This window comes from Stenella coeruleoalba (assembly GCF_951394435.1).
Source record: "Stenella coeruleoalba genome assembly, chromosome: 17".
Taxonomy (NCBI): domain Eukaryota; kingdom Metazoa; phylum Chordata; class Mammalia; order Artiodactyla; family Delphinidae; genus Stenella; species Stenella coeruleoalba.
In genome coordinates this window covers 67,086,510-67,102,884 of record NC_137163.1, presented here as the reverse complement: position 1 = coordinate 67,102,884, position 16,375 = coordinate 67,086,510, and the positions used below count along the sequence as shown (strand labels likewise).

General features: G+C 32.8%; 1 protein-coding gene across 1 annotated transcript in view; it reads left to right on the top strand.

Moving 5' to 3' along the window:
- The window catches only part of LOC307176407 (uncharacterized protein C8orf34 homolog), a 333,767-nt gene that overhangs the window by 110,813 nt on the left and 206,579 nt on the right, over positions 1-16,375 (top strand).

Below are 16,375 nucleotides of genomic sequence, written 5' to 3'. Positions count from 1 at the left end.
TTCAGTGATATTAGCTATTCTATTCTAAATAATTAGAACAATTTTCAAATACTTTGTAACAATATACTAGAAAGTGAGTAAATAATAAAATCATTTGAATGCTTCAGATAAATTTAACATATAGAAAAAGGAGCTCCAGAAGTATACAGATTTTTTTTTAATTATTTTTTTCTAAACTAGCTTCCTTGGTTTTAAGTGTTTATGGTACTAAAATACTATCATTATAATAAATGATATAGGTCTCCATGCATAGGCCTACAAGATGTTATTAATTAGTGGTGGCAGGTTCACTGATACTTTCTGATGTTATAATAACTACATTCATTCCAGCATTGAGGAGGCTATGTCATGGCATTTTCACTTCATGCTGTCCATCTTTTTTTTAAGAACTGTTAAATCTGGGTGTTTTTTAAGGAATCTCATCTCCCTGCCTCCAAATCGGTAATGTGGCAGATGTGGCAGATGTGGCAGATGTGGTAGATGTGGTGGTGCCGCCTTCATTCAGCTTCCATTCAGCGAGCGTTTACTGAATGCTAGGCCCTAGACTCGGTCCTGGGGACGTAAAAATAAAATAATCATGGTTTCTGTTTGCAGGAACTTCACATTCTAGTGTTCAAGATGAAGATGTAAATATCACTCTAATATTTTTTGCTACAGTTGCTAACGTGATTAAGCGCAGTGTTGTACATAGGAATAACATCTAATGCAAAAGTAGCGGCCGGTTATCAGGGAATGTTTCCTAGAGAGTCTGATTCCTCTGGTAAGTCCCAGAGGACAAGTAGATGTCGTTCAGCAGGCAGTGTGGTCATTACCCCTGCAGGTTTGCTGTTGTAAGGATGGATTCTTGCAGTTGTGCTCCATGACTGTGCCTGTACATTGTTCCTCTGCTTCAGTCAGTAACAGTGAAGGGGGCAAGTCTGGAACCGTTAATGGATGTTGCCTATGTAACATCAGTGTTGGTGTGTTGGTACATTGACATTGGGTTTGCAGGTATCCTTCTGTCCCCCTCATTTCCTACAACAGCTCATGGTCAGTTGATACCCACATGAAGGCGGTTATGCTCTATGTTGCAAAGAGAATCTTTTGAAGAAATCCAAGCATTCTCCAAATCACTTTGGGATTCCTGATAGCCTCAGGAATGTCTAGTCAGAGTGGAGGAACTCATATAACCTCAGTAATATCAAGAGATTCTTTAAGGAGACTGAGGTGTCCAGTCAGTGCTGGTATCCCTAGATCTCAGCTCCTCTGTTCTGAGGTTTCTAGTCTCCCGAGATGAAGACCAAAGGATTGGGTTTTGGAGATTACCTAATGTGAGCAATTAACAGCTGGTCCTCACTAATTTTGTTTCATTTGACATTTTAGCCTCTGGTCTGAGCAAATTTAAGAATGAGAGATAGCTGGAGGTTTGGACTTTCGCCATGTCGGTCCACATGTCAGCACAGGCAGCTGATGGTGTAGTAATTCTGGTCTATAGGTTATGAGATTTCCCTGCAATAATATGGAATGTTCCAAGTCCACTGGGCTGTCCCCTAAAATAATGCCATATTTAACCCTCTTGCCTAGTTGTCTCAGTGAACAAAGGTCATATAACAGAAAATTCTATCCACAAATTGTTTTGCCCATAAAGTTCATCAATTAAAGTAAAATGTTATTTAGCTATGAAATATATTTGTCTTTAAGGCCCTAATACTCCTACCCATGAATATTATTCTATTATTTTAGAAATATATGTTTAAAATATAGACTCAGAGTTTTCTTCAGAAGTAGAGTATATAAGTTCATGACTTATAATGTTATGTATGCCTTTAACTAAGGTAATGAATGGCTCATGTCTTACATGAAATCAGACAGATGTACATGAATATTTTCAGTTAATGCAGGAGCTGAGAATTTTTCAGTCATGATAATAGTAATGGATAAATATGTGAAGTATAGGTATGAAATAAAATGGTTGTTAAGTTATTCAGTTTTAAAACCTTCATCTTCAATAGGCATGTATATCTCTATTAATATTCCATTGGATATCAAGTCCTACACTAATAATTGAAGCAATACTCCTAAATCAATATAGAAACTATATAATATCTGTCTTCCCAGTCCTTTTAATATTAGATTTACGTCATTTTGTTTATTATTAAAGAATTTTAAGATAATAGTTTTGAAACTCTGATTCCAGAGAAACGTAAGTGATTGTACATATGTGAGGAAAATACAAATGCTAAGTTCTTGAAAACATATTTGAAATAAAATTTTAGTGCATGAAATAATTGTAAAATGCAAGAGACATCTGGTATATAAAATATCCTTTTGAATCCACAACATTGTTTAGAATGAATTTGCAATAGCTTATATGTTTTAAGGGTTTAACTTGTCATTGTTACCTATACCAGGTATAACTGGCTGAAAATTTTATTTATTATGCATGGGAAGCAGTCTATATGCTTTGTGCACTGTTAAATAAGTAAAAAGTATAATTATTAGTTAACGTTAATATAACAAAGGATTATTCCTAAATAAAACTGGTTGATTTGAAGGGGAAAAAAACTTTTAGTTTAGTAGTAAAACTATTGACCCTTGTTTTGTTTGTTAAGGAATCTAGCATTGTTAATACATACTGATTAACATTTAATTTTTCGCAGTTGTTTAATTGTATATTTGTGAATTTCTTTTCTAAGTGTACTGGGCATGTGAAAATACTATAATACAACATCTATGACTTTTAAGTAGATTAAATATTTTCTGTAATTGCTTTAAATACTACTTATAAATTCATAGTACAAAAGTAGCTTAGTATGGAATTAATATATACCAGAGAATAAAATTTCCAAATTTGTGGAATTTTAAGATATAACAATTTTAAGCACCTCTGAAATTGGTGCTTTAATTACAGAAGTTGAATAAGATATCTGCCAATTCATCTCAAACTAAGTAGGTCTCAACTTCAAATATAAGATATTCTCAAATATTTTGGTAATTATGCTGGAAATTGATCACAATGAATAAAACTATGAAGAATCTGCATATTATTTTTAAAAGTTATTAAAGTCAGTAAACTTTCAAAAGCAGAAAAACAAGTTACAATGGAGCAGTAAGAGATTAAAAAAAAATCTCTATATATTTTACTCCATTAACTTTCACAGAAGATTTGAGGAACTTCATTAGTTTAAGAGATATTTCAGCTTGTAAATGTGAGTCCATTTTCATTATATTACATGGACTTTTCATTTTATTTTTGATGAAATGCTGATTGCAATTATGTGTTTGATTTTTCTCCATATATTTTACACTCATTAAAAAATGTCATCAGGATTATTTAAAAACTACTTTTCTTACACATTTTAGTATATTACTTTAAAAAGTTGTTTTTAGATTTTCTCAGAATTGATGATGAGACAAATATCTAAAAATCACATTCCAGAGATGCTAAAAAAGAAAAATAGCATTAGTCATGCTTTATACTACCTGGTCTTAGCTTTTTTCTAATCATATAAAAATTAAAACTGTGTTGGCAAAAATAAACAAGGTGATTGCAGATACATTTTATTTATTTTAAATTTAATAATCAGGAGCAAGTATAATCATACTGGTATTCTTTGAAGAATACAGTAATTGAGTTTCTAAAACCCCAGTATCTTGCCAAATTATGTAAAATATAAACTTAATTTTCTAGAGGGACTCATTACATTAAGGTGATCCTTCGGCAAATTCTTTTTTTTTTTTTTTTTTAAGTTGCATGCTTCTTAAAGCAGAAATCACTCATGTTTGCAAAATAAGAACATGCATTTCACCTAGTGAGAAATGGATTCTGTCACTCGATGTTAAAAAAAAAAAAAAAAGAAAGGGAGAGGGCCTTTAAATGTTTAAAAGAAAAAAATCTACCTACCTATCTCTACACCTGTAAGTAGCTCTCATTTTTAAATATTAGATATTCTCAAAAATTAGTTATTAAACTGACAATTGATGACCACAGTTAACCAAAATAGAAAATCTGCACATACATTTTTAGATGTTCACTAAATTAATTAGCATAATTGAAAAACTAGGATATATGTACACAGATGTGCGAAAATATTTTTCACACGCTAAATAATAAATATTTCCTCCTGTTAAGCCATGTGATATATTGTTAAAGAAATTCTGTGAAATACTTCTGCTATAGAGTTTGTCCTATATTTCTGAATTCTGACTTTCTTGCTTTAGTGCCATCATTGCCTGCACAAATGCCAAGTGAGCTTGGGTTGAAGTGTAGCCTGAGTGGAGTTGAATAGCACAGTGCTTGTCTCTCTGAATTACAGTAAAAACATTTGAGAAAATCCACTGAAACACATTTTCATTCAGCAAGTATCATGCACCTGCCATGTGGATAGTACTAGTACATGTTAATATATAGCACTAAGAATATTGTGCCCTTTGTTTTTCTAATTATCTTGACCTCTTTAGGCTCTGAGAGAACAATGAATCTAGTGAGTGTTGGCATCTATGTAGAACTAAACATTTTGTAGGTCTTTAGTTCAGCTCTCAATTAGTCCATTAATTCATTCATAGATTTATTAATTTCTCCACTTACAAAGTGACTCTGCATATTCCTGGGAGTTCAAATTTGCACAAATACAGACATGTTTCACGAACTGTTAACTATTCAGGGATGATTCTCAGGATTTGGTTTGCTTAAGAATCATTTGAGAAGCTTATTTAAATGCCAATTCCAGTGGCCTTTACCCCCAATTTTTGTTTCATTAGATTTGGATACAGCCCATGAATCAACATTTTTCAACACGACTGCCCTTCCTCCTGTCCTCCAAGAGATTCTGTTGCAGGTGTTGTGTAGAACATACAGTGAGGAATTCTAATCTTAGTCTGGGTATGGTCAGTGCACTTTATGTTTGATGTGATATATCCTGAAGCAAGAGGAATAAAATATTAGAAAGTCTAATTTTTACAACAGAGAGAGCATGGAATAGAGGTTTCTGAGTTAACCAGGCTCTATTGAATTGTCTCCTGGAAATAAGGAAAAGTCTTGCTAAGAAGCTATGGGTAATGCAATTTGTATTACCTTATTGTCTCTGTCTTCCTTCCTGATATCATATTTACAGGTGTGCTTGAAAAATGAACTGCTTAGAGTAGGAAAATTACATATTAGGAAATGATTCTAGCATAGACCTGAGGACATGGTTCCGATGAGCTTCTGTTTTACATTAAATCTTTATTTAGGATTCTTACTTTGCTTTCATTAGATGTGACTCATAGCCTCCTTCATTGCTTTCTGGACGCACTCGTTTCATGTTTGGAATTGTATTTATGCTTCATTCTCTTCATTCTTTTTTTGTGTTTCTTTTCAAAAAATATCAGAACATTTGCAGATGATAACTAGGGTTTGTGTGTAGAGATTGCATTTTAAATAAATATAAACTTGCATGCCACCAAAAATAGATATCATGCTACATGATTTACTTCTATGGTATTTGATAAGAAATGTTGCTTTTTTCCTTTAAAAAATTTTCTACACTGCTATATTTAAAACAGATAACCAACAAGGACATACTGCATAGCACAGGGAATGCTACTCAATATTCTGTAATAACCTAAATGGGAAAAGAAGTTGAAAAATAATAGATACATGTATACATATAAATGAAAATAAAAAGCTGAGCAATAAAAACAAAACAAGAAATGATCTACTTTCCACGCATAAGCAGCTTAGAGGAAAATGGCAGCTCACCAAGAAACAAAAAATAATAGTGAATTGTTGAGATTTTTTTATATGTATAAAGGGATGAATAAACTATTTGAAATAATGAGTAAAAAAATTTTTTTTCCAATGGTAAAAGCAGATCAGCATAACAGAGTGAAGTCAGCAGTTTGAAAATAAAATGTAAATCCATAAACAAATTATTGACAATTGTCCTTCATCTCATTTGTATACCTGTGTGACAATTCCTTTATTTGAGAGAGAGCTGTTCTTAGTATATTCGTGGGTAGGTTGTTTAATACATATTTCTCGCTTTGAAGTAAGTTAGAAATTTTTGACATGTAACAATGTAAGTTAATGTGCTTTTTCATACTTAGGCCATAGCTTTTCACTGATTATTTTGCAAAGGTATGAGCCACACTGTGAGATGTTTTGTGTGGTCTGTGGTCAAAGCACTGGGCTAGAACTCTAAGACCGGCTCCAGCCCTCATGCTGCCTCTTGTTAGTTTTGTCACCTGAGCTACAAGTAATTCCTTGTAAAATGCAGATAAAAATATTCCTATCACATAGAGATGCTGTGGGAATAAAAATGAAGTATTCTCTGAAAGTGCTATAATTTTTTTTTTTTTTGCCTTGCCTAACAAGAATATCTGAAAAAAGACACTGGAATTTATATACAGAACTTTCCTTCCAAGTAAATTCATATCTTCTAACTTACATACATGTTGTCTAGTTATAAGCAATGAAAACAAAAAGCTTTCTTTAGCATTGAGAAATTGCCTATTAACAGTAAAAATAGAAGTTTCCCACAAGACAGTAAAATCAAAAGCTTGAAGACAAAGAATGTAAAACTACAAATGTATTTGCAAGCCAAAGCATTTGCTGTATCACTACAAAATATTACATTTATTTTTAACATGGATATTTAAGCAACAGCAAACATTAATGTTATTTGGTTAAAGATATAGAGCGAATTATTCTACTCTCTTCAATTTTCTTCCATATAAATGGTTTTTAGGAAGAAAAGAAAAATGATTTGTGCATACACATGAATGTCCACTAGCGAAAGTTGGGCTGGGAACAGGAATAGGAGGGAGAGAGACAAGGAGGAGAAATATTAAGAACTAGAAATCTGTACTTATGTTTACATACTTCTGTGTAAGTAAAGTCATAAATGTATTGAGAAATCTATGAGCTTTAAAAACTCTTAATTATATTGATAAGTATGAAAATATTTGAAACAGCACAATTTTGATGGTTTTACATTAATTCATTGTATAAACGAATCACAACCAAATTGAAAATCACTGTTAAATATTTTTAGGGTTTTGTTGCTTTTGAAATAAACTTGTCCATTTCAAATACTTAATAAAATGGTGATGTTATACTTCAAGATGATTTGTTTAGCTGTGGTAATGATTTTCATATAATTTGACTGAATTTGAATTAATTTTGCACTCCATGTAAGAGCCATTTGAAAGTGGTACAAAATCATGGCTTTATTGTGGTTTTTTTTTCTTGGTTGAAAATGTGCAAAGAAATGCAATTAATTCAGCAGTTATTTGCATTTTAACATCAAAAACAATAGATATTAAAGAGGCATTAAAACTCTTCTCTGAATTCCTTAAAACTTCTTATATAACTATAGTAATCTGTTTAGATTTTCATATGTTATAATACCACTGATATCTTATTTAATCATCTCTAAATAGAAACCTTAAAATTATTGAAGTTGAACACTGAATATACATTAACAGAAGAGTGCTCACAAAATTTCCCAGTTTTCAATATCTGAAAACAGTAGTTTTTGTGAAATAAAGTTTCATTCAAAATTTTTAAAGTTATTTAATAAACATGTTTTTCAAAATTTGAAATATTTAAACTGGTCCTGTATATGAATTTCTTTTGGAATGGAAATATAATTTTCTTTTTTAATAGTCTCATGTTCAGTAATTTCAGAAAGGAAATATTCTTAAGAATAATGAATGTATTTTTTGAAAATTATTCTAAAGCTTTTAAATAGAAGAGTGCTAAAGTACATAATGGAAAAAAATATGACAGTGTTCTAATGGAGGTTAATTAGATTTAGTGACTTAGATTTTACTTTTCACTTTTTTAGTTGCTTTCTGCAAGAGATGAATGAGTGCCTTATATTGGTATAGGATGAATTTGCTTGTGTCAGAATATAAACTTAAAATTCCGTATAAAGTTTTAATTTCTTTAAAACTCAGTTTTTCAAGAATTGTCAGAAGGGGGTTCATGAGGCCAGCTATTTTTCATCTCTTAAGTGCTGTCATATTTACTTATTAATTACTGACATTTGTTTTGGGATTCTGTAGTTCAAGAATTTAATGTAGAGTGTTGCTAATATCATAAAACAAAATTGAAATTAACCTTCTGAAACTGATTTTTGGAAGGTAATTTAGCATAGTGTTAGGAATAACAGCGGCATGCATGAGCTTTGTATTCAGATAGCCCTATTTGCAGGTTTCCCCATTGCCCCTTACTAATTCTATGATTTGAGAACAGTAACGTCCTTCTCCCAAATATCAGATTCGTCATCAGAAAAATGGGAATTATAACAATACTTACATCACACGGTTTTGTGAAGATTAAGTAAAATAATTTCCGTAAAGTGCTCAGTGTAGCTGATAAAGGATTAGACCTAGAAAAAAAAGGTATGTTATTGTAATTCATATCATTTTTATATCAGTTTCTTTCCTGTCTTCAACTAGCACAAGAGGTTTAGTACATGTGAAAAAGAAAGTGAGACCATAGGATTTTGGCCTTAGAGGTTTATTGTCTTTTGTCATAAATGTTTCATCTAAATATGCTCCACATGTTTAGATATCATTTCAACAAGTACTCTCTACTTGATATTTAAGTCCTACGAATTATTTTATCTTCTCACAATTTTAGAGAATTCATATCCAATAATAAAGGCAAAAATATCAAGAAAGAAACAGGTGGGGGGATTTTTTTCTTTCTTATTTTTCCCCAGGCTAAAATCTGATGTTCTTATCTTCTTTTTTATGGACTTCGCACATTTACGATCTGAAATTCTCAAATAACATTGTTAATATCTGATACCATCGGATTTCTAACATCTCGGTGGCTGAGTTAAGGACATCTTTTGTAGAAAGCAGTTTAAGATAGGAAACATCTCTGTTCATAGACAGTTTAAACACAAAAGGGACAAACAAGCTCCAAGTAGCTCCATTTTGTTAAGGAAAATTATGAATGTGAAAGAAGTTATTCTCTGATATAAAAGCTTTTAACTGAAAGAAAGAAAATCCTAAGAACACACATTTTAAAAAAATCACAGACACAGCATTCCTTTTACAATAGAGTTCAGATTCTTTGCTCATAAAGCGATTCCTTTTTCCACAAAGCAACAATCATAGTTGTTTCCTTAGAAATCCTATGTTTGTTTAAAATACACTTTCCAACCATAATGCTGTCATAATATACACATTTATAAATTTACTTTTTAAATTGTATCATTGCTTTCCCTAGTAATCAGGAGTTTAAATAATTCTCAGTTAAAAAAAAATAGCAAGAAAAGTGATATGTGCTCATTACTGGCCTTTTAATGGCTTCAAGATCTTAGCATCTCTGTGCTACTGACTGTTTAAATGTGTATACTGTCAACGTGACATTGCTTATTATCTTCCTGACAAGCAAAAAATTTTAGAAATTTGAACAAAGAACGATTCTTTTGGGGAAAACTATTGCCACTTATAAGTCACCATAGGCTAATTTTAGGGACTTGTTATATCAGATCTTCTAGGAGTCAAATTTTCTTTAAAATAATATTTTTTTGATTATTAAAAGACAGATATTCAATTTAAAGAGCATGGCATTACGGAGGTCAAAATAAGTAAATAAAAAGTGTTACCCAGAAATAATTACTTTTAATGTTCAGTGATGTACTTTCTAGGTATTTTTATACATAACAAACATAGAATAGTATTAACATTTATGTGCATTACAGTATGCAATGCACTGCACCTAAATGCTTTGTGTACATTACTTAATTACAAAAATACCATGGGATAGACAATATAATTATTCTTACACCATAGAAAAGGACACAGATCCTTGTGAAACAAAATTTTCTTAGATTACATGGTTGGTACTCAAGAGTTAGATTCCTAAGCTTTAAGAATCAAACGCTAAACTGTGGAATACATACACATTAAAATACGCATTTTTGTTAATATTGTATAGACTTACTTGCCTATATATGCAGTTTCCACACAGGCAACAAAGTTTTAAAATTTAATGTCAGGGGCTTCTGCTTCTGCTCATGATGGAGTAGCTGGTATTAGCCTTACTCCTTCATATTAAGTAATTATAAAACTAGACAAAGTATATGCCAACTTTACAGGCACAGGACAAAAAAGGTAGCATGGGACGGCGGTTCTTGAGAGGAGGGAAACGAGAGGTGAGCCATGTGTTTCATGCTGGCTTTCTTCATGGTGACACTTTCCCTGGCCAACTTGTATGGAGGTGGAGTTCAAGTGGAGTGAAGAGTGGCGATCTCACTGATCTGAGGAGGAAATGGCTAGAATTTGTGGGACAGTGTGCCAAGAAAAGGCAGCAGAGGGAGAGGACAGAAGTCTATACGTGTATTTTCTTGGATTCTTTACTGAGGACTGTGCTGTTCTTGCACAGGGCAAGACTACTTTAGACCTGAGAGAGTGATTATTATGAGTCTGGGAACTGAATAGAGAAAGAGAGGTCAGGCAGAGCTGGGACACTTCAGAGTTACAGCCCAGCCAAAGTGAATAAGCCTTCCTGAGTTCCTTGAGCATTCAGAAGAGACCTTGGAAAAATCAAACATTAAGAGTTATAACCACACACTGAATTGAGAGCCACTTATAAGAAAGAGGGAAAAATTGAAATAGACCCAGCCTAACAAAGCATACTTTGTTAATGCTTATGAAGGTGAGGTAGATCTGCCAATAATTTAATTCCTGACATAGAACTCAGTATCCTTTAGAGAAGACAACATAAACCAGCCTTCCTACAAAGAATCAACTATAGTATCCACCATATTATAAAAAATTACTAGTCATGTAAAAAAGCAGGAAAATTGTGACCCCAAATCAAGACAAAAGAGCATTCAACAGAAACAGACCTTATTATACTCAGATACTGGAATTAGCTGACTTAAAACAATTATACATATTTTGTGGACTTAAAGGAAAGGAACACAAGGAATAAACAGATGAGACATCTCGGTTGAAATACTGAAACTAGAAAAAGAACCAAAGGACAGCCTAGAACTGAAAATACAATATGTGAAGTTTTAAAACTCACCAGATAGAAATAACAGCTGATTTGAACAGTGCAGAAAGAAGGGTCAGTGAACTTGAACACAGGTCAACAGAAATAATCCACACTGGAGATCAGAGATTTTTAAAATGAAGAATAAAATGAAAAGGGCTTCAGTGACCAGTGGGACAATAGAAAATGATAAAACATTTAATCAGAATTCTAGAAAGGGGAGAAAGAATGGGAAAGAAAAAAAGATTTTAAGAAATAATGTCCAACTTTTTTTTAAATTTGGTGAAAAATATGAGCCTACAATACAAGTTCATAGAATGTCAGGCTGATAAGATAAACCAGTTTCAGGTAAACAGAAGCTGATAGAATATGTTATCAGCAGACCTGCACTATAAGAAGTGTTAGAGTCTCTGAGGCTGAAGGGAAATTGTATCAGATAGAAAATTAGATTTGTAGGAAGGAATGAGAACACCAGAAGTATTTAATACATGAGTAAATATATAAGGCTATCTTCCTTTTGTTAATTTTTAGAAAGACAGCTGACTGTTAGAAGCAAAAATACAAACAATGTAGTGTAGGGTTTATAACATACAAAGAATTAAAATCATAGGAAAAATAGCACAAAGGATGAGAGTAAATGGAATCACTTTTTATAAGAAGTGATACAATACTAATTGTAAATAGACTATAATAAGCTAGGGAGGCATGGCTTTAATCCCAAAGGCAATCACTAAAAATAAATAAATAGAGAGCTTTAGCTAAAAAGCTAACAGAAAACATAACATCAAATACTAAAATACGTTTGACTAAGGAGGAACAATGGACTCCAAGGCAGTTGGGGCAAATAGAATACAAATAGTGTGATGTTCAACTTAAACCTAAACATATTAATAATTACATTAAGTATAAATGGACTACACTCACCAATTAAAAGGCAGAGATTGTTAGCCTGGATAAATAAGCAAGACTCATATGCTGACTATAAGATTCATAGTTTAAAGATCAGGTAGGTGAAATTAAAAGGATAGAAAAGACATTACATGCCAAAAGCAGGCAAAAGAATGTCGCTGTAGCACAATGATGAAAAGTACATTCATCAGGAAGACATAGCAGTTGTAAATGTGTATGCACTTAAAAATATTTTCAAAATATGTGAGGTAAAATTAGAAAAATTAGAGAGATGGCTAGTCACAGTAGGATATTTAATACATTTCTCTCAATAATTGATAGAAAATGTAGACAAAAATCCCTAGGGATATGGAAGACTTGAACAATACTATCAACATTTATTGTAGGTTGAAATTTACAGTATACCCAACAATGCAGAAAACACATTATTTTCAAGTGCAGATGGAATATTCATCAAAATAGACTGTATGGGGACTTCCCTGGTGGTGCAGTGGTTAAGAATCCGCCTGCCAATGCAGGGGAACACGGGTTCGAGCCCTGGTGCGGGAAGATCTCACATGCTGCGGAGCAACTAAGCCCATGCGCCACAGCTGAGCCTGTGCTCTAGAGCCCGTGAGCCACAACTACTGAGCCCACATGCCTAGAGCCTGTGCTCTGCAACAAGAGAGACCACCGCAATGAGAAAAGCCTGCACACGGCAACGAAGAGTAGCCCCCGCTCACCACAACTAGAGAAAGTCCTCACACAGCAACCAAGACCCAACGCAGCCAAAAATAAAAAAATAAATTTAAAATTAAAAAAAAAAAGACTGTATGCTGAGCCAACTTTCTGTACTCTGATCACAACAGGATTAAATTAGATATCAACATAAGACAAGTAGGAAGATTCCAAAATATGGAAATTAATTCTTCATAACACATAGATGAAAGAAAAACCAAAAGGGAACTTAGAAAATAATTCAAACTAAGAGAATGAAAATACAGCATACAATATTTGGGGGGATGTAGCCAAAGCACTGCTTAAAGGAAACTCAGAACCTTAAACAAAAGAATTTTAAATTATTGATATAAATTTCTCCCTCGAAAATCCAGAAAATAAATACAGATTGAATCCAGATAAGTTGAAAGAAGGAAATAATACAGATAAGGATAGGAATCGATGAAATAGAAAAAAAGGCTAACACAATATTAGCAATGTTGAAACTAATAAATTCCTAGTAATACTGACAAAAAGGTAGAGAAACACAAATTACCAATATTACAAAGGACAGACACGGCCAAATTTCACTACTAGATTTTATATAGACACAAAAGATAACAAAAGAATATTGCAAGTAACTTTATGCCAACATAGTTGACAACTTAGATACAATGGGAAAAAATCCCAGCAAAACACATCATACCAGAGATAAAACAAGAAGAAGCAGTGCATCTGAATAGTTCTACATATGTTAAAGAAATTGAATTTGCAAGCAAAATCCTTCCCCAAAAGAAAACTTCAGGTTCAAGTTTTCAGTGGTGAACTCTATCAACAATTTAGGGAAGAAATAATGCCAAATGTAACAAACTCTTTCACAAAATAGAGAAGAGGGAAAATTTCTCAGATTGTTTTGAGACAAGCATTATTCTGATATCAAAACCTAACAAAGACTTTAAAAGAAAAAAAATTACAGATGCATCTCCCTTATGAACATAGATACATGTGTTCTTAACAAAATATTATTAAATTAGATCTGTATGATCCAGTACAATTGAATTAAACTCCTAATGGGCTTTAAAAAAAAGAAATTGATGAACTGATTCTAAAATTTATATGGAAATCATGACCTTGAGTGGCCAAAGTCATCTGGGAAAAGAACAGTATCTGTGGAATTACAGTATCTGATTTCAAGATTTACCATAAGGCTATAGTAAGATAGTGCGGTATTGACATGACTAGACAAACAGATCAATGGAATGGATTAAAGTCCAGAAATATATCTGGTCAGTTAGTTTTCAACAAAAGCTTCAGGGCAATTTGATATAGAAAGGAAAATATTTTCAAGTATTAGTGCTGGAACAGTTGGATATATATACAGAAAAAGAATGAACTTTGACCTTCTACTTCATACCATGACAGAAATTATTTTGAAATGAATTACAAGCACAAACATAAGAGCATAGATTCTGAAACTTCTAGAAGGAAATGTAGAATATATTCACAACCTTGGGGCAGGCAAAGATTTTTCTAGAGATAAAAAAAATCACTAAGGGTAAAAGAAAAATTTGATAAACTGGACCTCATTAAAATTACAAATTTCTTCATAGAAAATGAAAGTAAGAGGAAAATAAACAAAATGTAAAGGCATGCCACTGACCGGGAGAAAATATATGCAGTATATCTGACAAAGGACTCTTATCTACAATGTATACAGAGCCCCTGCGAATCAGTTTTTCAACAGCACAAATAACCTAATAAAGATAGGCAAAAGATTTCAATATACAGTTCACAAAAGGAGGTAAACAAATGGTAAATAAGCACATGAAAAGCTTTTAACATTGTTAGCCATCAAAGAAATGTAAATTAAAACAACATTGAAATATCTCTTCCCACCAACTAGAATGACTAAAATGAAAGACTTTAAACACCAAATGTTGTCAAGAATGTGGAGTAGCTGGAATTCTCAAACAGTTGCTCTTGGGAATAAAATTTTATAATCACTCTGGAGAAAATGTCTGGCAGTTTCTTATAAAGTTTAATATGTACCTATCCTGTGGTCTAGCAGTTCCTAGATGTTTTCCCAAGGGAAATAAAACATGTATTCACAAATATTTGTACATGAAAGCAGTTTTATTCAAAGTAACCCACACAGAAAACAATCAAAATTACATTCACTGCAAATTGTATATTCACACAATGGAATACTATTCAATAAAAATGAACTAAGTACTGATACATGTAACAATATGATGAATCTCACTGCTATGGACTGAATCGTTTCCCCCTCTCCCACCAAAGTCATATGTTGATACTATAACTCCCAATGTGATAGATTGTATTTGGAGATAGGGCTTTTATGAGGTACTTAAGGCTACATGACATAAGGGTGGGTTCCTAATCCAGTAGGACTGGTGGCCTTGTATGAAGAGGAAGAGCTCTCTCTGCCCCCCTCTCCCTCTCCCCACATGCATGAACTGAAGAAAGGCCATGTGAGGACACAGTGAGAAGGTGGCCATCTGCAACCCAAGGAGAGAGCTCTCACCTGTCAGACCTGCTGGCATCTTGATCTTGGACTTTCCAGCCTCCATGACTGTGAAAGAGTAAATTTCTGTTGTTGAAGTTACCCAGGCTAACATACTTTTTTATGGCAGCCTAAGCTGAATAAGAAACTCATAAGCATCGTATTGAACAAACGAAACGAGACAGAAATGATTACATACCATACTAATTTAATCACAAGAAATTGAACAACAGGCAAAACTAATTTATGGTGATAGAAATCAGAACGTAGCAGGGGCAGTGAGGGATTGGCATGAGGAAACTTCCTAGGGTGATAGAAATATTTTATACCTTCACTGGGGTGTTCATTATATAGGTGTATACATTTATCAGAACTCACTACATTTATCAAAACTCATTTGCATTTCATTGTAAATTTGAATTAAAAAATAAAACAACAATTTTAATATATAAAAATCATGGCTACATAATGTTGCATCATAGAATACTCAAGGAGTCAAAATTAAACTTGACATTTGTTATTGTTTCTGAAATGAAATGATTAAATTTATGTAAAAGGCACATGAGGTATGAAAAGTAATTCAAGACACTCATGGGCACTTGCTATGGAAATATCTCATAACCGTGACCTCTGATAAGTTTTCAAAAAGTCTATGCTTATTGTAAGCGTGATGTTTGAATAATCCTGAGCAGAAACAGAAATTGTCATTTTAATTTCATAGTAGCACATCGAAAAGCAGAATTTGATCTTTGTTGATGAATTTCCTAGTTTTGAATATATATACTCTTCCAATATGGTCACACTATCTTTTATTTGATATACTAACAGTTCCTTTCTCATCAATTTGTCTGTGATATAAAGAGCTAAATATGTGGAAATTTGACCTGAAAATGTCCTTACTATTAACTGCAAATGTGTAGTATTAAAACGGCAATCTGCTCATATTCTTTTTTTAAACATCTTTACTGACATATACACATGACATGAAACTCACCCATTTAAAGTATACGGTTCAGTGGGCTTTTACTATATTCACAGAGTTGTGCAACCATCCCAGAATCTAATTCAGAGCAGTCTCATCACTCCAAAGAAACCCAATTAGCAGTCACTTCTTGTCCCTAGCACCACCCACTCCCACACCTCTAGGCAATCAGTAATTTTTTTCAGGCTTACAGTTTTGCCTGTTTTGAGCATTCTACGTAAATTAAATCATACATGTAATATATGTGGTCTTTGGTGAAGGGCTTCTTTTGCTTAGCATGATG